We start from the raw sequence: 26,840 nt of genomic DNA, 5'->3' as shown, positions 1-26,840 counted from the left end.
AGCAGCAGGATCCAGAAAGTTTGAAGCCTAGAAATGGGAGTAAATGATGTATTTACAGTATGACATTCAGTGAATTATTGATGGTTTGTCTTGGACTTTGTAGTTGTGAATATATTTTACATGATTCGGCTCTGCATCAAACCACCATGATTTGTTGTTTTACAGTTGTGGCTGCATTATTTACAATGCGACAGTTTGGTTTCTCACTAAAGAGACAAGAATAATTTAAAGATTTGATGCTGTCCACAGAAGTAGACATACTGTTAGATCTTAATTTCTGGGGCTGATTATTGCCATGATGAATATGATGGCCGATTTGATTTGATAAATAAAACTCATAAAAGTGAAGAAAAACAGCATTGCTCACAAAACAAGCTTTTTTGAAGCTGGTCTGGCTTGTGAGAACTTCTTAAAGCTCTGGCATTGAATTGAACAATTGGCACAAAATACAGAAGAAATATGCCAAGCTATACTCATTTTTCCTCTTGATTCAAACGCCACTCTTTATATAATAACACATTATAATGTAGAGTCATGCACAGTAACTAAAAATCTGATTTCTCAGTGGTTTCAAATCTAACATTCAAATCTTGAAATTCGTGAAACAACCTTGCGTGCCTCTTGTGCTGTGGCTGCCTGTCTTTGAGTATCATCCTAATGTAAATCATTGCTATCAAGAAAGATTACAAATCACATTTTTCAGCCCTCTGACACCAAACGGAGCAGTGCTCTTCATAACAGTGACGCTCTTCTTAATTAAATTTTGTATCGACCTAACTAAACTGATGCTGCCTTGCTGACAGCCCTGTTAAAATTATCACTTGATGTGCTTACCGGTACGTATTGAGGTACTGTAAAATTTTAGTGTTGTGATGATTCACTCTGTCGTTCTTTCTCGTTTCTATCACTCTCTGTTGTACATGCTCCAGGATTTCTCATTGTCCTTGCCTCTTGTTGGATGCACAAGCACACAACATAAGTACACACATTTACTCAGCAGGAGTGTCTATGTGACCTTTTAATATTTGCTGGAAAACTCAAAAAAGTTCAGATTTTGCTGGCATGGAGCCATTTGATATGCCACATGACCCCATATATCACCTTCTTTTTTTTTTTTTTTTAAAGAAGCCCAGTGTAAATGGCAGCCTTTTGACAGTTATCATTGAACATTGAACATGTACAACCACACTCCTCCCCCTCAGTGCATTGCTCCTCAGGACTACCGCATAATCTGACAGCACCTCCGCTTATAGGTCTCCTCACTGTCAGACTTACCTCTCTGGAGGATGGACACATCACAGGTGTCAGCAACAAGAGTCTCGGCTACCACCATCTCCCCCAGGGGGCTCACTTGTCAACAGGAGCAGCACCTCCAATGTTTGACCTCAAGGGAGTACAGAGATGAGAGCGAGGAGGGATTGGACCGATAAGTGCAGACAGACGTGGGGTAGTGTTTCTGAAATAGGATTGTGGTTTTGGTATTTAGGTTGTCGGTCTTAACATTATGCTGTTATTATTTTATTTAGACTGTGAAATGTTACAGAGAATCATGCAATGAATAAAACATGGTTGGTCTGTGAATACCAGAGAAGAGGTAGGAGGTGGGTAATACACATTCCTTTTAACTGTCACTATTTTTAGTGTATTTTCAAGAACTACAGACGTCCCTGATAAACATTTCTTCTCTATAATCAGCCATTAACCTGATGCAATAGACACTGACATCATTGGAACTAATTACAGAGACTTTTGACTGTCTTTGCTTTATTTTTGGTTCCCCCCCCCCCCCCCCCCCCCCCCCCCCAGAGAGAGAGAGCAGAGCGAGCAGAGCATCTCTTTTGGCAGAATCATGCTAGTTGATTTAAAGCACAGTTGCTGAACTCCGGAAATGTCATTCAAGGTTTTTGGTTGGCAAGTTAGCAAGAAGATTAGCTTAAATGGATCGAAATGAACTCAGCAGTAGGATGTGAAAACACATGGTAATGTGTTTTCACCCCCCCAGCCAGGTCAGGCATTTAATATAATTTCAATTATAACCACAGCATTTCTTATTTTGGAAGGTCAGGTGATAATTCTGCTTCACAGCTTTCAATTTTAAAAGCCATATATGCTAGTTAGTTAACAAAGATAACACTGTTTTCTCTGTGTTTTGAAGTGGTTCTCAGCCTTTTTAGCTTGTGACCTTTTAAAGTGAACCTTGTTTACTTGTAGCCTTCTCTGAGCCTCTTGCATATGACTGTAAGTCATATGCAAGGGACTCAGAGGAGGCTACTATAAGTCTCTGCAAGTATTCTTTCTTCTCACATTGTTATATGGGAATATTTTTACTGGGCTGAAAGTATACAGTATTGCACAAGAAAAAAACAAAGACAGGAGAAAAGTTAGAAAAAATCCACCTAATTGTGTGTAGCACATGGGTTCTCCACCTTTTTTTTCTTTCCTTGTCTTATTCATCATCTCACAGCCCCTAAGTTTTATCTTGTGACACCCTGCTGAGAGGTCCTGACCCCAGCTTGGGAGCCTTATTGCCTTGCACCAAGTCACACACTGTAGAATGGCCTGTATTTTGTCACCATGGTTAAACTGGGAAACATGTGCTAATAACACCATAGATGTGTTCTGTGTGTCAGGCTTGTGTGGACTTAGTTTCTCAGCTTCTTTGGAGACCTAATGTGCCAGAGTATTTTCCTTGGTTGGTGCTTAATTGGCTGTTTGTGTTTTCTGCACAGAAACCACACTTTTGAATCCAGCCTGAATTCTGCTTGCTGTGATTTCTTATCTCCTGTGTTGGGTACAAGCTCTCATACAACCCTGTTTACATGCAAGCAAGTCTTGCCCCTCATATCCCCACTATATTCCACTCTAAAACCCTCCACAAATTAAAGTCACGACATGGGTATGAACCGCTTCATTCAGCATTACAGCCCACATTCCCATCTGATAAGAAAGAATTGTTCATCTGTATCACATTTCCACAATTGTGGCCAAATCTTGCTCCCTGCAGTGCATTTTCACAGCACACATCTATTATTTCTGCGCTATTCCACTGCGATCAGATATGGCACATCCCTCCCGAAAATCCCCAACTTTAACCTTGTGAAAAAGCCTGCAGATTGAACTATCTCAGCAGTTCCCAGCATCTCTAAGCTGACAGAATGTCTTCATAGCAGTTCAGGGCTCCTCGGTGCCCATGAATCTGTGCGTCATCCAAGAGTTTGACAGGCGAGCGTGCGGGCGCCCACACGTATGCGCAGCAACACACACACACACACGAACACACTCTCTAGTGAAAAGCAGGGGGCCAATTATGGGCTACTGTGACAGGGAACAGCTGTAGGTAAGTCAGTGTCCCCCCAGGCAGGCCACAGCGCACCCGACATATTGCCAGCATGTCCACTGACAGTGATAGGAACCCTATGATACCTCAGTATAGAAAACAAAGGCACAGTGGAAACCTTAAAGCTATTGTGAAGGATATGTTGGCGGTGTCTTCTCAGCAGACACTATAATCAGATCATATTGAACTGTGCTGCACTGTGCTCACTCGCCCACTCACTGTCTTTATTGAAATAAAAATTAGCCCATGTTTCTCATGAGAATGAGTCAAAAAATTCCTGGCAACAGCTCAGACCTATATAGACACTGTGTATGAGAAAGCTAAAAGAAAGTTTTTGCAAAGTCTATACATGATTCACAAGTATTGATAATAATGTAAAATAAAAACTATAGCGATATCCACCATCAACTAATCATTCATTAATGAAGCTTTTGCAGTCACAATCTAACATGTATAATCTAATCTATGTATGTCATGCAACCATTATTTTACAACCTATAATCACAAATAAATTTATATTGTGGGATAAAGGGTCATGTCACGCATGTAATAACAGAGTTAATTCCTCTTTAAACAATATTCACATGAATATATTATTACTGTGCCACACTTACAGTATAGGTTCATGTTACTTGTCACTTTCTGTGTCATATTACTTATTAAACTACAATAGTAACATCTGTTTACTCAGTGGATTGTAGGCACAATAAAAAGAATACAAGCAGTCATTTGCATTTACTATCTCATAAAATTAATAACCACATTAGTGTATAAACATTACTTAGAACAGCTTTATGATGTGATCATACCAGATGCAAATGCGATGATTCAGAATGTTAACAAAAGACAAATAATGAGAGAATAACACATTATAGAGAGAAATAATATATTACCTATGATATTGTAGTCATACTGGTCATCAAATAGAGACTAAGTCAGTGTTTTATTTTGTTAAAACTGAATCAAACGTGAAATCATGCCCTACTTTGAAAAGATGTGACGATCTGTCACATGTTTGAAATTCTATCTTCATGTATTTGCTTGACACTACACTTTGGTGCTCGATTTGCTGGCCTTAAATCATGGTGATCCCATGATGACAAGCTTTTTGACTGCCCTGCTTCTCAGTTTGAGTGGCCAGCATGGATTTAATGAAGAACAGGTTTTGTTTTCTCACTATTCTGTAAGAGGGACTCTATAGAGTTTGAATGAGTTTTGAAGGTTAATTTAAGTGGCAGAGTGGAATAAGAAAGCTTAATATTGACACATAGACAGATTGATGTACAGGACACACACAGGCAACAAAAATAACAGACAACTTTACTTGAAAGATGCATAGAATTTGGTTTTACAATAGCTCATTAAATGCACACAAATGTCCATACTGCGCTCATTGAAATGCATATTAACCATGATATTGCAAAATGCAGATTAGTGCTTCCCACAAGCAGAAGGTGGTTTATTGGGTGAGTAATTGTATTTTGACATAAACTCGAAGTGTTGGGAATGATGCCAAGACATGTGAGGCGGCAACAAGTGAGCATGCTCAAAATCCCGTCCGCCCCCATGCTTAATTATCTTTACATGCCAGAGAAAATAAATTACCCTCCTCCTCAAGATTAATAATATTGCTTTGTGGGGTTTTTGGCCATAAGTTGAGGAATAATGAATAGCAAAAAGACTCCTCGTGTTGCCTCTGGATTGACTGCAAATAAGTTGCTGTGCTATTTTGGGATCAAAGAAGTTTTTCAAAGTTTTGATGAAGTAGATTTAATTCAGTGACAACTCAGCAGAGTTGTAGCTCATATTCAAGAAAAACATCCACCTTCTAATGGTACAAAATAGCTGTTAGAGATGTGCATTGCACCTCTATTACATTTTGGCAGCTGTGTATGTTTCCTCTTCTTCTCTGTGGATAAGTGGCCAAACAGGTGACATGACATTGTGTACAGATACCTCCAGTGGCACCACAGTAACAGCTGACAGCACAAACATCTTGAGCTGAGAATCAAAAGTGCAGAGGCTCCTTTCTCCACTCAATATTTTGCACCAAAATTCAGTCTTCATACAGGGGGAAATCGAAAGTAGAGGTGGCAAAGATTACCAACAGGAGACTCAAAAGCCGAGAATGCAATTTGGCCACCCCTCACCTTTTCTTGATCAGAGAAAAACTCTCCTCCTCCACTTTTGCTGTCACTCCTGTATTGTCCACCCACATGGTAAGTATAACCCACAGCTGAACTCAAGAAATTCAAGCTAAATCTTAAAGTGTTGTCAAAATGGAGGGAATTAAGAAAGCAGAAATATGAGTTACAGTACAATAGTAGAACATATTACAGACTAACCTTTCAAAACCCTACCTGGATATAAACAACATCTGAAATATAAGAAAGAGGACTTGCTTAGGTTGCAGGAAACATTGTAAGAAAGTGATGACATGCCTCAATATTTTTGCTGAAATCAGCATATCACAGCTCATCATATTCTTTCATAATTTGGATATAACCTCATAAGGATTGTTGTAAATGCAGACCAAACCAACAAACAGAATACTTGAGTGCCCTAAATTATGTAAGGATATCATTATGCATGGAGGTGACTCATTGCATGAACAACTCAAATAATCCCCACAGTGTGGAAGATAATATTTGACATTTTCCCATGAAGGAAAGCCACTCAGTGTTGAAACAAAGAAGCCAGCATCTCTTGGTAAAACTGACAGTGCCCAGTAAAATAAACATGAGAATAAAGGAAAATTGTTTTTCTATGGCACTTTTCAAACCTATAATAAAGTGTGCTCTGTGGACATTTTATAAAGTTGTGCATTTAAAACTCAAACCTTGTGCACAGCCTTGTTTCTCAGTGACAAATAGGCCTTTTCCAGCAGCACAAAGAGCTGTATATGTGGGCAGTGGGGCGCCTGACAGCTCCAGTACCCCCTGCTCCCAGGGACAGGGCACACGCTTGTTCATCTTCTGCAATCACAGCCAGGCTTTCCCCTTCGCCTCCACTGTATGTCTGAGTCCCTGTGCGTTTCCTTTACCACACCTATGCATCTCATGTAGTTTGTGCCATCTGGCCTTCTTGGTGACCCCTTCCTCTACACACATGATCTTCACCCCCCCCCCCCCATTCCTGCAGCTCAAACAACAGACCACAGTGCTGCCTGTCGCAGACCCTGCAGAGCTCTGCTGTACAGTGTGTTTGTCCTTGCTGGACTCTGCAGACCTCTATTGATTCAATATACATCCCTGCTTCAGCGGTCTCCTCCAACTGTGCCCCACTGCTCTCTTTGGTAATGGAAATGTTTCTTGAGTGGTCCTCCAAGGCCAGTGTGGATGGTGGCTTGACCGTGATGTGTACTCAATGCGTCAGCACATGTAGGGGTGTTGACAGCCTGCCAGACACTTGCATTGTTCATTTTATGCCCTTACAACTAAGTGTCAACAATGAACATCAAGTTAATGCTGTGAAAAAGATTTTTTTTTTTTTTTTTTGTTAAACCTGACATTTGATTTTTTTTTCTGCATTTGAGGATGGTGAGGACAACTTGTAAACACAACCCTGACATCTTATCAGCTTTTGAACTGATGTGACTGACATTTGGGGTCACATTTCTGGCCATCTTGCAACCAATCAGGAACAAATGACTTATTCGTCCTGATAACATTATTTTCAGTCATGGTAGTTAAGGTTTCAGTTGTGTTTTTTATGGCAATCAAACAAATATGCTGTTTCAAATTTAGACTTGCAACACTGCAAGCTATATTGATCTCATTCACACTTGTTGGCAATTTTCTGTTGCTCTTTTTTCATTGATTTATGCAGGAAGATGACATACCAGTTCCTAATCTACTCAACAGCTCTGATAGGTCGACTTTTTCTCCAACTGAAGTGGCCATCAATGTGCATAACACATAATGGCTGAACAACTCAGAGATGTGGGCAGCTGTTAACAGGCCATGGGTGCTTTCTCACAGATTGAAATACAGATGCCACTTATGCTTCTGTTTCCTTTTGCTTCTATAGCCAGATGAATACTCTGAAGCTCCTGCTGTCCAATCCCCAAATAAGTCACTGAGATCCTTTCCTCTTGCCATCTTGATCATGATGTTTCTGCACTCATTGAGTCAGTTCTTTTTATTAGTCACCATTCTTTAAGTAGTACATCTAACAGTACTACAGTAATATTCTCTGTAATATTAGGAGACAGAGAAGTTTTATGTTAATTTTGTATCATGGTAACAACTCTCAATTAAAAATCTGAATAACAAAGTCCTTTTGACACAGCAGCCAGTTGAGCCCTCTTGTATTGTGTGTGAGTACATGTGTGATGTCAAAGAAGTCAATGCCTCTTCTCTTAAAAGTTTCTGCTGAAAATTATTATGGCAACAACTTTTTACTCAAAATTGAGATAACTAAGTCTCTAGGTGTTGAGGATAGTGTACTTAAGCATTCAAAGTAAAAGTAAATCTTCAACAGAATGTCCTTACATTTTAGTGCTTGGAAGTATTCCATCTTTAATGCATTAACCTCTTTGGATTAAGCTAAAGGGGTCAGTGGTCCATTTATGCTGGCTGTGATTGCCTGCTAAATGGCCCCAAGTAAGAAATGTTCATTTTCTTGAACAGCTCGCTTTCTTTAGAGGAGTGTGCAGCTGCAGGTGTCAGATAATAAAGTATATAGATGTCAGATAATAGAAGAGGGAAAACACAGGACATTTAGCTTGAAGCAAACTGGAGGAAAATGATAACCTTTCTTAAACTGGCTGCAAATGGTTCAAAATCACACTTTAGGTGAGGAAAGATTCACTTGTTCCCAATTGCTGTTTTTGTGTGCTTATATCAATTTGTGCTTTCTTATATGTCTGCCTCAAATCATGTATTTGTGGCTATATATACGATTATGTCTTTCTGAGCTGCTGATTAGGGATCATTGCCCGTGGGAAACGTTCTCCTTGAATATTTTTCTCTTTGCTTGGAGCAGCTTTCACATGGCTCTCCAGACATATTGGAGTGGGCGGCTGTGCAAACATCGGGTCTCAGCTGTCCAAATGACAGTCACACATTTACTTTGCTGTGACAGTCACACAGTTACACTGATGCATACGTGCACACAAATGGGACATGCGCAGTCACTCTGCCACTCAGCCTCACTTACCCATCTCTCGTCATGCGGTTTCAGCATTTAGGTCTCCATAGACCACTTTACAGAGATATGCTATCTTTAAACCACAGCTAACCCATAGCCCTGAGTCAGGTTAACCCCTTTTACACGCACAATATGTACTCAGAGCTTGTTTTAATTGTTTGTTTTTAAAAAAATACTTTGAGAGTATTTACATTTAATGCTTTATGGCAATGCTATGTTGCCATGGTTGTGCTGCTAACAGTAGCCTATACCAGAGTCCATATTTGAGGTGACTGTAGCTTGACTTTATTTGTACCAAAGCAGCATGAACAGCTGCTGACCCGCAGTCTCCAATGAAATAGCTCTGTTATACCCATGAATCCTTGCATTTTGAGCTTGTTCCCTGTTGTTTTGGATTTTACATTTTCACTTCAAAAGGAACCCTGCTGCTTTCATAGCAGATGAGTCACCATGGATACATGTCTCAAAAAATACATGTGCTGTTGTTCAGACCACACCACAGGGCTTTTTCAGACATTATACAACTTTTGTTGGTGGGGTTTTTACTTTTGTTTCCTCCAGCTCTTGCATAGATGCACTGCAACTGGTTACATAAAATCAAACGTGTGATTGTAATACTGTAATACTGTAATAATGTGACTCTAGTGCAAATGGCAGGGTCATCAGCTGCCTAATTGAACAAAATTAAGGGACTTATTCCCTAATATACACAACTGAATAATTTGCAATTTCAGCTTAAGCATTTAGACTGTGGGGAAAAAAGTAGCCTCTCTTGATAGCCGATCTCTTTATTTCGTTTTATCGACTGAGTAACCATTCAGTGGTTTTAGTGGCAGACCGCTATTGATCTGCAGATTCTTTTCTCACCTTTGTCAGCCAGACAGAAAATTTGAGCTGAAAAAACCTAAAATTACCTTGTTTGTAAAACTGCAACAAAGCCTTTTAAATACTGTTTTGATTTTGTCATAGCTTCCCCAAATTCCAAGATGTCTTCTTGGACACTTATTTCATTTGCCAGTGAGCTGACTTTGTGCTTCTTTGGCTCAGCAAGGTTTATTTAAACCAGTCAGATCATTTTATTCTTCAGAGCAGCCGTGTCTCAGAGAAACATTTAAATAACTCTAACCTGTCAAATGTTTATTTAGAAATACATTTATCAGCCTCAGTCCCGTCTTCAGTTTCTTTCCATTCACAGCCTCATCCTTGCAGCACCAGACACACTGACAATGTGCACTGCTGATTTAAAACAACTTAATCTCACTTCTCTACAAGAGATATGTACAGTGTATCTCACCTGGGGAATAGTTGCTTTAACGCAACCAATACATCAAGCTCACTCAGCAACTTCTGTATTAACTTACAAGCCCATACACAGAAAGACCTTCTCTCCACTCCCATTTTAAGACTTGATTTGATTTGATCATGTTCTATACCACCACACTGTTTTGTATGTTATTTTTGAAAATCTGATTATCTGTTTTCTGGTTCGATGGTGTCTTGGCATGTTATCTTAAATGTTGATTTGATTCTTATGTATGTTTTTGACATGAGGTATGTCTATAAGCCCTGTTTTGTCATCTTTGGAGGAAAAGGATGACAAGTAGACAGGAGGGCTACGTAAAGTAGCCATTGCTACAGAATCTTGATACAAGGCCTTTTTGTTGGCCACTGCAACAAAAACGCACGTACAGAATGACAAAATTAGTTTATCACGTTTAACTGAATAATACAAATGTTACTCTGTTGTCATTTTGAACTCTAACCCCTGGTTCACACCGACAACAATTAACCCCAGGTTTACTCCATTTTCAGAAGGTAACCCTGTAGAAATTGGGGCCAGGCCTCCTCTGGAACAAAGCTATCTAGGTTAGAATCAGGTTTAACCTGCCTTTACTTTGTGAAACGGTTTTTAACCCAGGGATAAGAGCTACACTGTGGGACACAAGGAATCCTGTGTAAACACAATCTGCAGTGTAAGAGCTCATGTTCCTGATGCTTTCATGCAATTTATGGTATGTTTTTGTTTCATAGATGTATCACATGATTTGGCATATCATCTTTACAAAAGAGTATCATGAAGAGATTTTCCATATGCAGATATGTCATGCATTACCTGCTCACAGGAACATTTACAGCAGCAGTATAGAAATGGATGCATAAATAGAGGCTTGTTGAGCTGTATGTGAGACAGAGATAGTCTGGCACTAGCTTTGGGGAAGGCTTCCTGCCGTGCAGATTGGTTCCAGTCTGCTAGAAAACCAATATGAAGTTTTGGGGCAGTGATAGCCTAATAGAAAGGGAAGTGTATTTGTGGTTAAAAGTGTAGCTTTTTCAAATCCCCCAAAGCAGGAGGCAAATTCTGCATGTGAGAACTGAAAGAAGCACGCACTGCACATTTCCTCCACAGACCATTACACCTCCAAACTGCTCTTGAGCAAGGCATTTAACCTCAGTGGCACCATTGGCCGATACGGAAGGACTGTAGCAGTACTACAAACCTTCCTCTCTCTGCAGAAACTCTGCCAGGCTGTCACTGTGAATGAAAGTGTGTTGTTAGTCAACCTGCCTGCTTAAATAAAGTTAAAACAATGGCAGTGCAGTGTCACTGCAAGTTTCCTACAGCCGAGTAGTTTATTAGCTCTGCTAATGCATTTCTAGCTGGTAAGGTATTCTGTCCATGAGGGAAAAGGGCAACTCTTAAACAACAGTGATAATATGCTCTGTATTTAGTGAGAGGATCTGGTAAAGTGGGTTTAAGAAGCTCTAATGAGGATAATGTGCTGCTTATGAGTACAGTTCTTTTGCTCTCATGTGTAGGCCTTATAATCGTTTTGTGTGTACATATTCTCTGAGAGAGGAGAAAGAATTAACCATCAACACAAACAAAACCAGATAGAGAAAAACCAAGACTGTCCTCCGCAGAAAACGAATTGGTCATTTCATCAAATATGTAAAATAATCTATGTTTACCTTTTCTTGACTTGCAACCTTTAGCAAATGTGCAAATAGTGACTGTGCAAAATAAGTAACAGAGGCAGAAGTAGTAGATTAATAAATTGTGGGCAGTAAGAAGGTTGGCATGAAAGACACACATCCTGAAAGTCTTGGTGAGGATGGGGGAGGTATTGGGTTGCACAATAGCCGGTCTGAAAGGCAAGGTGATAGGAATATAATGTTTAACCAGTTAACTCAAGTGACATCTTGTAAAAAAAACAAATAGCCAAATGAAACAGCTTGCAATGGTTCGCCTCATTGACTGAACTGTTTACTCCCCTGCACAGAGCTCTGTGACAGAGCTTGAGAATAGTCATTGTATTATTTGAGGGGTTATGAATCACAGTAATATGACATATGACATATTTGTATTTGTGTGTGTTAGGTCAGGATAAACATTGAAACTGTGACATCGCCTGAGGATCTCTGATACTAGCTTATTTACAGACTCTCTGAACAAACCAAGACAAACACAAAGGAAGTCCAACTCTACCCGTCCATCACTGTGATCAGGGAACCCAGACAAATCGAGAATGTCAGCTTGCTCCATATGCTCCACACAGCTGTTCCTTCAAGTACTACCAACAAGTGACCCCATCAGTATCTCAGCCTCCACTACTATCCATGTGGCCCGTTGGCTGTCTGTCAGTCCAGAGAAGAGACTGAGACAAGCTGTGACTTCAGCATATGCCCTGAGTGTCCATGCATCTTTAGATAGCCTCAAGACTCTGAGGCTAACGCGCATTAGCCATGTTTATACCACAGAAAGGGCACAAGTTACAGAAGGTCAAGACAGTAAGTGGCCAGATGAAAGTGTCACTCTGGGGAAATTTCATCCTCGTGTTGTTGAAGGGGTCAAAAAAGTCAGCCGGCAAATTCATTCTGATAGCCCTAACTCGGAGAGATAATGTGTAAGGAGGCAGGGAGATAGGGAAAGGAGGGTGGACTGCAAATGTGGAGAATCATAAATCTTTCCTTTGATCACAGATAAAGATGTGGGTGGATTTGTTGTCTCTGCCAGCATGCCTTTGGAAGTGTGTCATGTCATTTGCCGCATGCCTCCCTCCTCCTGACAATCACTTCTCGGGCGGTCTCGTCTCTCCACGCTGTTATCTTTTCCTCCATGAATGAAATGAATGAGACTCACTTTAAAAAGAGTGATGTCAAAACAACACTCTTTTCATGTCGCTCCTGTAGCGTTGACCTTATGGATAAGTTCGGGGTCCTTTTGTTGAGATCCCGACCAGGCCTTCAGGATGCTGGGTGTGCTTGCCCTTTTATTCTTTTATCCAAACTCTTTGCACACTAACAAAGGGTGAAGTCAAAGGCTACTCTTGTGATGAATTCTTCACAGCTGCAGTTGGAAGTGAAGCAAGTGGACACCAGCCCCATGACAAATCCTGCTGCGAGTGAAACTTGAGGGCTTCGCAGTCAGACATACTATAATGAGCAAAGAAATCACATGGTTTTTCCTGGTGCTGGAGCAATTTTGCCCATTTATTTGCGGCATAGACTTCACCGACAGTTCATGGCTCCAATAGTCGGACAATCTTAGCAATTATCAAGGGACAAAAATGCAGGTACAAATGGTCAAATAGTGCCAGATTGCATTTTGGAAATTTAATAAAATGGTAAGAGGTTTTAATCTAGTATGTTTTTTTCACATTGAATTCAATTTTCTCAATTTACTAAATATATTCACTTGGTAAGATATACATTACAAATAATACAAATGTCTCTATTTTTCCCCAGACAAATAAAGCAGGGCCTTTTACTGATTAGCAGATAAGCACAACATATTTGTTGATATAAAATGTTCAAGCACTCTTTTTTATTTGCATTTCTAAGAATATTTTTTCACTTTTACTTCACTTTTTCTGTTGTTATGACACTTGGACCCATTATAGTGCATGTCTAACACCAGAGAATAAGGCACTGAAGCTTTCTGTTGTATAAACTTGTACAGTATTCTACTGTATGCTGTTTTGGGTAAAAGCCTGAGATAATCTAACAGACTTAACAATGCATCTGTCTTGTTAAGGTTCCACTCACTGCCATGCCATCCGTCATTTTTTTCTGTAAGAGAAGGGGACAAATGCTTGCAATGCCTTATGCTCAAGGATCCCGCAGAGAAGCAGAATGAAGACAGGAACCATTACGATCATAGATTCCATTATAGTTTGTCTGATGGGGCACTCAGGGCCACAAGCTGCAATTAAACTCTAAATAAAATATTATTTTCCAGCCTCTCTGTGTGCAGTGGGAGGAATCCAAATTCTTTTAGTAATGGCTCATTTAGAATCCACACTTTTCCCATTTGGGCACTTGGACTCATTTAGGACTGCGACACCCATCCTGTAGCTGCAGTCCTCAGCAGTAAAACCCAGTGTGTTGGATTGCAGGCCTCATTTAAGGTTGGACAATGGCCGGTGTGTGAGTGTGTGTGTGTGTGTGTGTGTTCGCGTGCTTACAGCATTACAGAACAGCCTATTACTCGGTGAGCCTGCCTCTCTGCCTTTTTATAGACATCAGCAATGTTGTGTAGACAAATAGGTGTATTAAGCAAAGACACCAGGTTGATTAGACGGATCTATACAGGAGAGTGATCAATGCTCAGTTTGATGCTACCTGACCTGAAGAGTTCATCACTCTGGCTGACCTTTCCTTCGCTCTACAAGTCACACTCCTTGCCTGCTCGTTCTCATCAGGCCTTCATTTTGTTACATCTGTCCACAGCAAATACCTGAATACATTAGTGAGCACAGCACAAGAGATCATAGCTCAAATGAAGATCTACATAACACCATCACTCCTCATACCACTCGTAACAGAGGAATTAATTTAATCAGATGTCTTTTATGATTAATGGCTTTGATTGTCTTGACTGTTAATAACTTCATAATCAAATGAATCATTACAAGTGTCATTTTGGTGAAAGTATGTTCATTTGAATATTTCTCATTATCTCTTTGACTTTTTATCCAATATTAATCAACCGACCTCTTTCTTCTCTGAGAACTCCAAGTCCTGAATGCTCCACATAACATACTCTATCCCACATTGCTATCATTAACTTTGTCCATCTCACATCTGCATGTGGCTCTAATGCCATTAAGTGCAATCAGTGCTTCACTTGAAGATAAATGTCAAGAGCAACCCTTAAAGCCCAGCGCAGTGGGTGCTAGAACAAAGCAGCCTTGGTGCACCAATCTGGAGTTTTCTTTGCAGTTTTCCTGTTAATGACCACAATCACAGTCGGAGGCCGATATGTAAATGTGTGTTTGGTGTTGAATCACAAGTTCACTGAGAGGTGTTCTGCTGCTGCAGATTAGAGGCCTGTTGACACCTGTGAGTGGGCAGCTGGATCTTACATCAGAAAAAACTCCTTGGTGACGCATAAATTCAGCTCAGTGAAGATGTGTCAGTCAAAATCAGTGAAATCATGTCCTGATCTGATGATACCAGGTCTGATTGATTAATTATATGTTCCCATATAATAACAGCTGGACTTTATGTGTAATATCGTGTTAAAGCAAGTCTATATTAAAGCATGCAAGTTAAACAAGTTTTAAAAAGTGATATATTTAGATATAGCATTAATCACAACATTCCTTACATGGTCCTTGTGATTTTGTGTATCCCATAGTTTTTTGTGTGCAGAATTCTCAGAATTGTATATGTATATAAGATATATATATCTTTGTCCATTTGTATTTAAATTGCAATTTGGTGAGAAATAGATAAAAGTGATAAGAGATTCAAATTGAAATTCTTGTTTTTATGTGAGTTTCCTGATCCAATCATGCGCTTAGTAGGAAAAACAAATGCAATGAAATTAGGGTGCAGTTTCAATATAGAAATAGACAAAAAGTTTGTTTTAGAAATACCAGGAACTCTGATAAATTTTTTGCCTCAAGGGGAAACTTCTGTATTTGTCAACCTAGGGGCCATTCTCATATTTTGTCAATGATAATATTTTACTCACCACCTCTGCTGTAATGACTCAGGAAGAGAACAATCTATTGTAGGTCAGAACAAGGACCTTTGAGCACAAGCTTCCAACAATTTTATAAAAGGCTCGAAGCAAAATAAGATCAGTGCACTACATAAACGATCCAAAGAGCCAACTGTCTATGTTGTTTTAGATTGGACCTGAAAAAACAATGACATTGGTTGATTGAGCAAAATCATGGATTATGTTTGATGGCAGTGTTAATATGCCTAGTTCCAACATAAAAAAAATTATTTCTTTTTACAGTATATGCACATGGCAACTGCAGTGTGGTCAGAGGTAGGGAGACATCATGCTAACTGTAAACAAAAAAAACCTTAATTGTTCGATAATGACAGTTGTTATTGCATAATCGCCCGATACGCATGAACTTTTTAACTTTGACTAGATTGCACAGACGAGTGTTTGAGATGATTCCTATTTGGTTAAAGTTGTTTGGAAAGCTGTAGGAAGGTAACACTGTTCGCCATCATCAACACTGTTGTTTTATCCACATTTGTCAGATTCATACAAGAGATGCCATGAATGAAATGTGATCATGACCAAGAGTTGCAATAAAAATGAGAAGTGTAGCTTGTAGTTGTGGAGGTTGACAAATATGTGTGTTTCCCTTTAAGGTTAGGTTTTTTAGATTTTTCTGCAGGCCCTTGTCTGACTTGTGCTTGGTTTTGTGTCACAGTGACCTCAATTCCCATTGGTGACTTCACAGTACAGTACAATTCACATTACATACCCTCTCAACACACATGCACAGCTACCCACACAACCACAACAAGCACTCATTTCCTTTCCTGGGACGCACACGAATCCAAATGGGAGAGCAGGCATTTGGATCTGTGTGTGGCCCAGGCTCATGCTTTTCATCGCCTCCACTCTTCTCTGTGCAGCAGCATCACAGAGGTGAATCCTCTGCTGCCAGGAAACAGAATAAAACAATGGAGTCAGTGAGACATAGCAAGGCTAATGGATTCACTGCCGCCTCTTCCCCACCTTCGCTTTTCATGTGCAAAAGTATTCATCGAGTCTTGATGGTGCCGGCGATGCATGACACTGATTCATTTAAATGGCCCACAAAAAAAATGAGAATCTTTCACACACCTGCAGAGTTGGCAGAAAACAATTCAGGAGGTGTATTGAATCAGCATTTTCATCTTTAGATGGTGCAAATGTTTATTTACCATTCTAATGTGTCCTGTTATGGCTCTGGTATGGTTTTGGTAGGTTCTTGCCGATGATGATTATATTCAGCACGATTTCCTTTAGTGCCATACACACTCCTTTTTTACCCAACATGGCAGGCAACACTGGCTGGCAAGTAAATAAGAACTGTTTTAAGGGCCAAGCCGTTTTGTTGACTCCACAAAACAGAATTTTAATGAGCAAGTGAAAATTTATTCAGCATTTTTAAAATAAGGGAGAAAATATTCTCTTATGCTGTGCACCAATAATAAAGTTTATAGAGAGTTCCTAAGTTGGGCTCTGAATCAGCTCTTAGTTAAATTATGGATCAGGGCCAACGCAGAGTGTTGAAATCCTTCTGTGTATTCTGTAACTGTATCTAGTTAGAAAACCAGGCTGAAAGGATTTAAGAAGAGAAGATGGCGGACTCCACAAGCTTGACTCTGTTGCTGTTTTTAATTTCTATTTAAGCTGCATTGGTGTGTGTAAGGATGAGAGTTGTCTTATTTTTAACCATTTTCACCAATTATAGAGGCGCCATCTGTTTGACAATAAATGTAATTCAATATATTTGAAGCGGAAATGGCTCTATTTTATATGGTTTTCTACCCTGTTCAAACCCCAGTCCCTGGAGTGCCTGTTTTTTTTCAACGCATTAAGTTTTTATGGACTTTTAAAATGCCTAAGCTAGTACACAGCTATTGTAATGGAGAAGTCTGGGATGGTTCTTACAGCTTTCAGAAAATATCCAAAGCATCCTTGTCCATATGAACAGCCACTGTATTCACAGAGAGTTTGGGTTGCTTTTATGCTGTCTGAATAAATTGCTTTTGCTTCCCTTGAGTTGAATATAAATGGACACATTATTCAATTTGCGTTGCTGTATAATATTAAGCGACTTAAAATACAGTGAGGCTGCTGAGGTAATTTGATAACTTGCCACCTATATCAAAAACTAATGCGTTGAATATTGTATTTTGTGTAGTTAAGCAGCAAAATGTGCTTCACTGGGCTATTTTCAGCTCAGGTAGCATTGTGGGTAAATTGGTTGGATACAGACTCTGTGTGGCCTCTCCGGTTCCGTGCTTTGCTTTGATGACACCTAAGATTAAATGGTTACTGTTGGCTGAAATTCAAAGCTCTGCAGTTTGGAACTATACAGTGTGCATACCTGCTGGATGTGACACACTTTGCTGCAGCCTAAGTTCCCCTGCTTGTGTTCCTGTGCTTCTGCCGTGACACATATGCTGTGCAGTCCAGGCAGAAACTATTAAGACAGCTGCTCAGAACAAGGTGTAGCTTGTTTTAATTGGTGGGTATTCATATGGATATGGGGTGACCTGTTCAGAACAATTTTAGAACAGTGGAGCAGGACAATGATCCTGAACATACAGACAAGGGAACCAATTAGCTTTCTATGGTCTAAGTGCAATGACCTCAACTGGCAAAGTCAAGCTCAGATACTTTCTGTACCTACATAGCCCTGGCGGTTTGCAAGGTGCAGTCTCCACAGGTGCTTCCCTAAAAAAGAAGAGGTTCCTATTATATTATTGCTGTGAAATTATATTTGAGGCTATGAACAAAATGTCTATTAACCAATTTAGTGAAATACAGTTCAATGCATTTCTAGAGCGAGGTACATTGTAGTGAATTTCTCTCCACTTATTCAACCAACAGCCTGTTCTGCAAATCAGAACACAGCATATGTCATTACAACTCAAATCAAACGTTAATCATCATTAGGACTACTTGATTAGGTTTCATTTGATAATTTTTCTTCCTTTTGGAGTATAAATGCATTGAAATTGGAATTGGTAAATACAAAATAAACATATAAATTATGTCCATAATTCATTAAACCAAATGTCAGAACAGGAACTACAAAAAACTAACTGTGAAATGAGGTGAATAATTAATAAATGGGCAGTTGGCATTGTAAATGTGTTAATCATCAGTTATACGAATTATACCCACGTCCACGTCTGGCTGTGTGCAGCAACTTGAATTTGTTGTTAGAACCAGAGAATTACAGTGTGGTTTCTGATTATCATTCCCCGGTGCAACAGCCCTGTTTCTCTGGTGCATTAAAAGTCACAAGAGTGGAACAAATGGCACAGTTTCCTCAATTATTCCGAATTAATGAGTCTCTCCTGCAAAGAAATGCAAATTTCCAAACACTAGATTGCTTCCTAAAACAGGAATGAGGGAGGAAAAAAAACATTTCTTTCAGCCATTTTAGAAACAGGCTTAACATGCCTTGCTCTGGTATTCCCCAGTCTCACAGAATGCCCCCCCCCCCCCCTCCTTCATAATGAAAGCCTTATTGGCTTTGGGGTGTCGGAGCAGCTGATTAGTATGCGGAAAATCTGCACAGTTCGGTAGTCGTGCCATGCCACAGTGCAATGAAGTTACGCAACTTCCTGTTTGTTGCACTTTGATATCATTTCATAGTTATGTGGGACATCCAGTCTGAAAAAAAAAGAGAATCAAGAAGGTCAAATATTTTGTAGACAAAAACAGTAACCCCATGGAATGTAACCCCATTAAATGAATTTTAACATTTGTGTCATACTAATTACTGCTGGTGCACTAGTATATGGTAGAGTTTTTGTATTAGTTTAAACACCGTAAGGCTGATAATTAAAGCTTAAAGGTTATGGTGTTTTTTGTGTGGTAACTTTCCAAATGATTTTGGGATGTTTACATTCAGTGCAGATGTGCTACGTCTGAGTGAGTCAGGTAATCTGCAACAACTTATAAAATGGTTTTGGGACAGTTTAGAAACTTTGTCTCTTGATTTCATATCCTTCACACACTTGATGGGACACTCCTCCTACACTGCAGAATGTTGTCAGCATCAATATAATGTCTGTCTCTCAAGAAACAAATCTAAAAAAACTAGAAGCAAGAAGAAGAGTAAAAAGCCACAAGCAGATGACTTTGATGCTAAACTTTTTCGAGGCCGGCCAGCCAGCGCTTCATGCTTTCATTTCTTATTTATTACGGAGAATACTGCTGTGTCAGTGTGTGCATGCATCTGTGAAAGATGAGTCTGTTGTGCGATCGGAGCCGGGGCTGCTGCAGACTCCATGTCAGGCATCCAGATCTCTACGGGTCTTGGCTTGTACCCCAGAGATGCATGATGGGTGAGACAGAGATGTTTGATGTAAACTGTCACATCACTCCACTGGCGTCTACCACATAATGCGCCACCAGTCGCGAAGAAACAAGCAGAGCCGTTATTACATGGGAGGGCCATTTTTTCTTATGCACAGATTAACCTTGAGCTCCCGTCCATTGTGGCAACACAGCGGGTTTCTTCACCTTTAAATAATGATGAACCCACCTTGGAAGGAAAGCCTCTGACACGAAGCCCAGCATGCGAATGTGTATTTAAAAAGCACTGCATAAGGAGGTCGTCTGTCTCCCTGTTATGCTGTGACCTTTTTTGGCATGTCGGAAACCAGCAACGCCAGAAGCAGCAACTGATACACACAGGAAGGCAACTGGAAAATGTGTCATTGGCATTTTTCCATGAGTCAACAAATCAGCACACGGCACAGGATGGATCACTAATGCAGGATTTGTGGCACTGCGTGACATGGTGTAATCCGGCGCCAGCACTGTTTTCCTCACCTGTTCATTAGCTGAAGTCAGGGGCTTGTCCCATCGTCCCATAGCTGCCTCTCCTTTTTCTCAGCTACACATCTCACTGTTGTGAGCTGGTATAGTGACTGTAGGAGACAACAGCAAGCCCAGCTATTTATACAGTGTGTGTATTTGTGTGTGTGTGTGTGTGTGTACTATTGTGTGCAGGCTGAATAGGTTTGCATGTACAAGTCCATATAAGTGTGTATGGGAGTGAACAGTGCAGTCGTGTGGTGCATTTTCACAGTTTTCGCAGTGTTTGGCTGGCTCTTGTGCTAGCGGATTATAGAAGATTTACATGGCACTGTAATAACCAAGTCCTTCACCTTGGGACCTTTTTTAATCTTAATTAATTTCTGATAATTCCTCATTAACATTGCAGACATAAGGGCTCCATTGCTGAGAAACAACCATGCTTGGCTACATATACAGCAACGCAAAGCTTTAGCTCTACCCAAGAGATGGAAAAACAGGGATTGGCGAAAACCGAGAAACATATGAGAATGAGAAAGAGAGATAATGTGATGAGTGTGTGTGTGAGCTGAACCAGATAGAAAGATCAAGACTGTGAACAGCGGAGTCAAAGAAAAAAGATTTCAACATTTTGTCAGCCTGTCTTGTTTTGTCTCTTTCAATTTTATTTGACTTGACCTTGCAGATGTTCATTAGAACCAAATGATTTGGCAACATCAGTTCATGTTGTACATTTCTACCCAGCGTCCCGCACTCTGTAGCAGGTAGTTGAGTAATGACTAATGCCTCTGCATGACATCATGGAACGGCGAGAAAGGAAGAGGGAGAAGGGAGAAAAAGACACTCTGGTTGATTAATAATTCATGCTCTGCAGATGATGTGTGAATAGCAGTGGTAAACAGGCTTTTATGGCTTTTAAATCAGCTATATTACATGCCTGCATGAAAGAGAAAATGACCAGCGACTCCATTGTTGGTGCAATTTGAATACAACTTGTTGTGCTTAGCAGAAAAAATGAGTAGGCTCATGAATGGGTAGCTCGATTTTGTTTTGATATTTGTTTGGAATGCCTTTCATATCTGTTGACGAGGGGAATATTGTAAGTGGTGCACCATTAGGCTCCAGAATTCGTCACTGCTTCCACAATAACTCCCCTTTGATGATTGATAATGTGGAAATAGGGCCGTGGCGTGACAGGCATCACTTTAATGGTAATTGTATTGTATTTTTTTTCCATGAGGAAACCTCCATCGGAGAAGTAATTTTGGGAAGAAATGAGTTTGTGCTGTGCAACACAGTATGCATTATGTAGATGTGGTAGTGGTGGATATGAAAAAGAATTGTGCAGCATTTCCTCTCTCCTGTACTGTGTTTCAGAGGCGGTTTATAATCTGGCTAGCTTGGTTTTGATCATGCGCAGTGGCAGGATTCATCATCCCGGCTGCCAAAATGGCACTGAAGACTGTTTTGTACTTGTACTTTTTTTGCCCCCCCACCAACCCCCTTCTCCACACTCCTAAGTTATTTTTAATTTGTGGTTGCAGCCCCCACCAACCACATTTCTCCTCCCCCTTTCTTCTTCTTCTCCTTCTCTCTGTAATAAGAACATGCAATGTGTGAATTTTTTATAATGTTATATAAGGAGCCCCGGCACCCCTAGAGACCCATGTCCTGGTTCTGGTGTGTTCAAAACAAGCACACGAGAGGAAGAGAGCAGAAAAGAGAAAGAAGGGGGAATAAAAGTTAAGAGAGGATTCAGAGAGATTGAGAGGACTGGAGAAGAGGGGAGGAGGAAAGACGGAGAGAGGATTGCAGAAGGGGAGAGCGGAAGGAAAAGGAAAAGGCGGGTTGGAGGAAAGAGGAGAAGAGGCGAGGAGAGAGGATTAAATGATAGCAGGAGAGAATGCATGCGGTAGAGGAGCCTGTGGGGGGAGATCTTCCCATTAAGAGGCACAGTGCTCGGCTCTCTGATCTCTGAGTTGTGTTGTGATGCCAGACAAGAATACTCTAGGGCGACAACCACTGCCACCAGAGAAACAGCTCCTCAGCGACTGATATGCAAATACTGTGTACAGCTAGAGCGAGGAGAGGAGGGAGGAACACAAGGAGAGTCAAAAGAGGGGAGAGAGATTGAAGGAAGGGAGAGAGGAGAAGAGAGAGCAGGAGGAGGATGAGACACGAGGTGATAAGCCAGTATCCCAAAGTGCCATTGTATGAAAACCTATCTCAAAACGCGACAGGGAAACCTACCAAGCCGTATGCAAACTTTTCAGTTTTCACTAAGATCTTCTTCAGGTTGAACAAGGTAATATGCAAATATAGTGTTTAATGTAATGCTGATTGTACACACAGCAAGAATAGTGTGTGATGCATAATGTATTTGCTGAGAGAACCTGCTGTGTATGTATCAAGTAAGACCTAAATATGTTTTATTTATTAACAGTGGCTTCAGAAGGAATTTAGACTCCTTCATTTTTGCACACTTTATTGTGTTGTAGATTTAATTATAAATGGGTACATTTGGGATTTATACCCTTTGGTCTACACTCAATAACCCATACTGGCAAAGTGAAAACATGTTTGTAGGAATTTATTAAAAATCAATAGAAAATCTCTTATTTACAAAAGTGTTCAGACTCTTAATTCAGTACTATGTTGAAGCCCCTTTGGCAGCAATTACAGCTTTGAGTCTTCTTGGTTAATTCTCTAAAAGCTTTGCACACCTGGATTTGGGCAGTTTATCTCATTCTTCCACACAGATCCTCTCAGGTTCTTGTCAGATTGAATGGGAAGTGTCTGTGAACGTCCATCTTCACAGATGTTCTGTGGGGGTTAAGTCTGGGCTTTGGCTGGACAGTAAGAGTCTTGTACCGCAGCCACTCCAGCTTGGTCTTGGCTGTTTGCTTCAGGTCGCCATGCTGGAAGGTGTTCCATCATCCCAGTCTCTGTTTGTGTGCACTCTGGAGCAGATTTTCTTAAAGGATCTCTCTTTATTTTGCTGCATGCATCCTTCTTTCAGTTCTAACCAGTCTCTCTGTCCCTGCCAAGGAGAAGCCCCCTACCCAACAGCATAATGCTGCTAGATGGTGGTATTAGGCAGGTGATGAACAGTGCCTGGTGTTAGCCACACATGGTGCTTGGAGTTCTGCCCAAAGGGTACATTTTTTGTCTCATCAGACCAGAGAAACTTCTTCCTTGTGCTCTATTTAGTTCTAAAGTTCTCTATCATAACATTGTCGTTCTCTGCAGAGGGCTTCTTAAGCTCTGTTAGAGTGACTGTTGCGTCCTTGGTCACCTCCCTGACTGAGGCCCTTCTTGCTTGCGTGGCTCTTGTTGCACCTTTCCTGACACACTGTCAAAGCTTGACTTGTGCCTTAGGTGTGAAAATGACAAAAATGACGAAGAGTCCTGGTGGCTCCAGACTTCTTCCATTTCACAATTATTGAGGCCACTGTGCTCCTGGGAACATGCAGAGCTTTATAAATGTTTTTTTTTTTTTTTAATCTTTGTCCTCATCTATGCCTCACCACAGCTTTATCACAGAGGTCTACAGAGAGCTGCTTGGATTTCATGGCTTGGTTTTTGTCCTGACATGCAGTGTGAATTGAGGGACCTTATAAACACAGATGTTTGCCCTCCTAAACTATGTGCAATAAATTCAGTTTGCTACTGGCGGACTCCAGTCAAGTCTTAGACACATCTCAAGGAAAAACAAAGCAAAAACGATGTGCCTTACCACAATTTGGAGTGCCACAGCAAAGGGTGTAAATACTTAAATGAATGGTTTCAGGTTTAGATTTTTAATAAATTTGAAAAAAAATGCCTAAAAGCAAGTTTGATTGGCAGAAACTTTTTTTTATCCTTTTAAAGTTAAATCTACTACACAGTTAAGAGTCTACTACACAGTTAAGAGTGCAAAAAGTGAAGTGGTCTGAATATTTTCTGAAGCTACTCTATTTATTATTTAGGATTAAGATTTTGCATATGAAATGGCAGATGTTTATGTGTGGGGTATTTTCTCATTCATATATAAATAAAAAGTTCATTTTGGTTAGCTTTGTTTTTCTTAGTGCTTCAGTTTGGTCCAATTTGGAAGTCAAACTCTGTTTCATGAATAAATATTAATGGCTGTGTTGTTGCCTGTCCAGCCATAGCCTGATATAGCTTATTCCTCTGTGCCATAGAGCTCCACTGTTGTCCAAAACCCATCAAAAACACATCAATGAGCCACACTGTTCCACTGGGTGACATGTTCCTTCATTACAGTGAACACAGCTACTGCAGTTTATTTTGAGTCAATCCCACAAACACCGTCCTGTTGCTGTCAATACTCACCAGAGCACCAAATGGGCATTAATTACCAGCTGAAAATAGTCCCCAGCAAATGCACTGTTTATTCCTGTTTTAGTAATGTTTGCTAAAAACGTGGGGGGAAAAAAAGCTGCCCTACTACACAAGTTTAGATTTATGTATAGGTGGACTGACACAGTGTTGGTTGCTCTTTATGGGATGTGTCATATAATAAGAATAAGATATAATTAGAAACTATAGAATAACACCAGATGTTAATATTTAACATTTTGACTATAAAATCACTAGATATTTGCTTTAGACATTAAGTAAGGAGCACAATAAGCCTGTGAATATTCTCATTTGTCCAGGTCATAGAATCTCAAAGGAAAGTAACTGGACTTGGTTATTTATGGACCAGTCCCAGCCTGGTCAGGTGCGAGAAAGAACTGATGAAGCCTCTTGGATGAGAGGTGAAACGTCTTCCAAGACAAATAACCAAGTCCAGTTGCTTTCGATTTAAAATTCCTTTGAGAAGGAGCACAATAGCCCATCTCTAGGGATTATGACTGATTTTTCCCTAAAATAGAAAAATGTCTAATATAAGCAAAAGTCTTATCAGATCAGATTTTGAATATTATTTTCTGTGTGCATACAAATCTGTATTTTCTGTAGTTTTATTTATTTTTTGTTTAAATCTTAAATTAAATCTTAAAGGGATGAAGAGTGTCTTCTTGCAGCAGGAAAAATAAACTAAAGTAAAACCAAAGAATCTGTATAAATGTATACTTCTGTTTATAAAATGCAGTTATGTTGAAATAAGAAAAGAAATTCAATAATGAGCCTTACCCATCCTGTATCCTATGTCTGTTGGGTTTCAAGATGCTGCCCTGCTATCTCTCTAACCATCCATATTATTTTAATATGATATTTCAGATACCTTTTTGACTGTCTGAACAGAGATATAGAAGCTACTCAGGCAATAGATGGGGAAAATATGTTCTTCCTTCTTAGAATCCACCTTCTTGGCAGAAAGATTAAGCATCAATGACATCCGGGCTCCATTACCCAGTATTGGGTTTTGGGTAGGCACCAAGGGTAGATAAGTCATCTGACAAGGTATGACACAGGCTGTTTGACTTTTTTCAGGTGTATTTTAGTGCTCAATAGTCTTGTCTTTTCCTCTTCGATTGTAAATCTTCTATCAGGAATATTTAATGTGAAAATGCAGCTTTGTTTTCCTGAAATGTTGAGGTATTTTTGCATTCTAAGACATGGTGAACTGCACAGCATCAGTGCAGTAGCCACAAAAAATAATCCACTGAAAAGTAATAATTTTATGATTATCACTCCGTGTTGAAATGTATTGGAAATAATGAAGAGAAGATTTGTGATACGACGCTGATAGCCCAGCCTTAGGGACCTGTTTATTTTATTATTTGCCAGCTGACATTATCATGATCATTACGTTCGTGCCGCCCGCATGATCCTTACATGATTGCCCTATTCCAGCTAATGAAGCTGGCTCTGCACGCCTTGATACCTGTCACCCTGCCAAAACCTTGCCTCGACTTGATTGCCTCTGGTCCAAGTAATTTATTTGTTTATTTTCATTAACAGAAACATTAGGTCTCTTTTCTTACCGGATACGGCAAATCCGTTAATGAACATGCCAGTTAAAATGAAGATGAAAGCACCAGTTAATTATCTCCTCGAACATTCTGCGAGACAGATTAATTCCAATAAAAAAAGAGAAGTCATTACAGCTGGCTCGACTTGTCAATGTGTTGATCTGAGAAGCTGTTTACAGGGTTCATAGGATAAGAAATGAAATTGAAATGTACTGCAGGACCTCATTATAGTTATCATACCCTTGTGGTAAACTTATTTGAGAAAAAAATGTTGCATTGCTAAATTTAAGTTCAATAAAACTGTCTTCTAACTCCTAAAATCCTCTTGTAAAGAAGCTGGCATTTTGACCTGAAATGTGACATTTGACCACTGGGTTAAACAAAACATGATAGTGGTAATGGTTTCAGTTAAACACCTGCTGTCCCTGCAGGCCAGACGTAGCCACACAAAGGTCAATGCTGCGCAGGCACCTGGGCTTAAAATTAGACAAACTGCCATTAAATACATCCCCTGTCACAGGGGACCTTTCCTTACAGCCAATGATGCATTACCTCTACTGGAACACAAGAATATAGAAGAAAAACTGAAAGGGTAATCAATCAATGTATGTAATATAAAAATCTG

At 40.0% G+C, this 26,840-nt stretch overlaps 1 protein-coding gene across 4 annotated transcripts in view; it reads left to right on the top strand.

Annotated features, from left to right (window-relative positions):
• The window catches only part of LOC139609454 (interleukin-1 receptor accessory protein-like 1), a 284,017-nt gene that overhangs the window by 85,869 nt on the left and 171,308 nt on the right, over nt 1-26,840 (top strand). The window contains exon 1 of one of the 4 annotated variants that reach the window (XM_071464070.1): nt 22,014-22,599. The exons of the other annotated variants lie outside the window; for them this stretch is intronic. The gene's annotated coding sequence lies outside the window, so the exon portion shown is untranslated. Of the gene's footprint in view, nt 1-22,013; nt 22,600-26,840 lie in introns of those variants that run through there. 4 annotated transcript variants of the gene reach the window in all.

The sequence above is a fragment of the Trachinotus anak genome, unplaced genomic scaffold (genome assembly GCF_046630095.1).
Source record: "Trachinotus anak isolate AG129_WGS33_773 ecotype Australia unplaced genomic scaffold, CSIRO_AGI_Tana_v1 ptg000026l, whole genome shotgun sequence".
In the NCBI taxonomy this organism is placed as follows: domain Eukaryota; kingdom Metazoa; phylum Chordata; class Actinopteri; order Carangiformes; family Carangidae; genus Trachinotus; species Trachinotus anak.
This window is presented reverse-complemented; position numbering and strand designations above follow the sequence as displayed.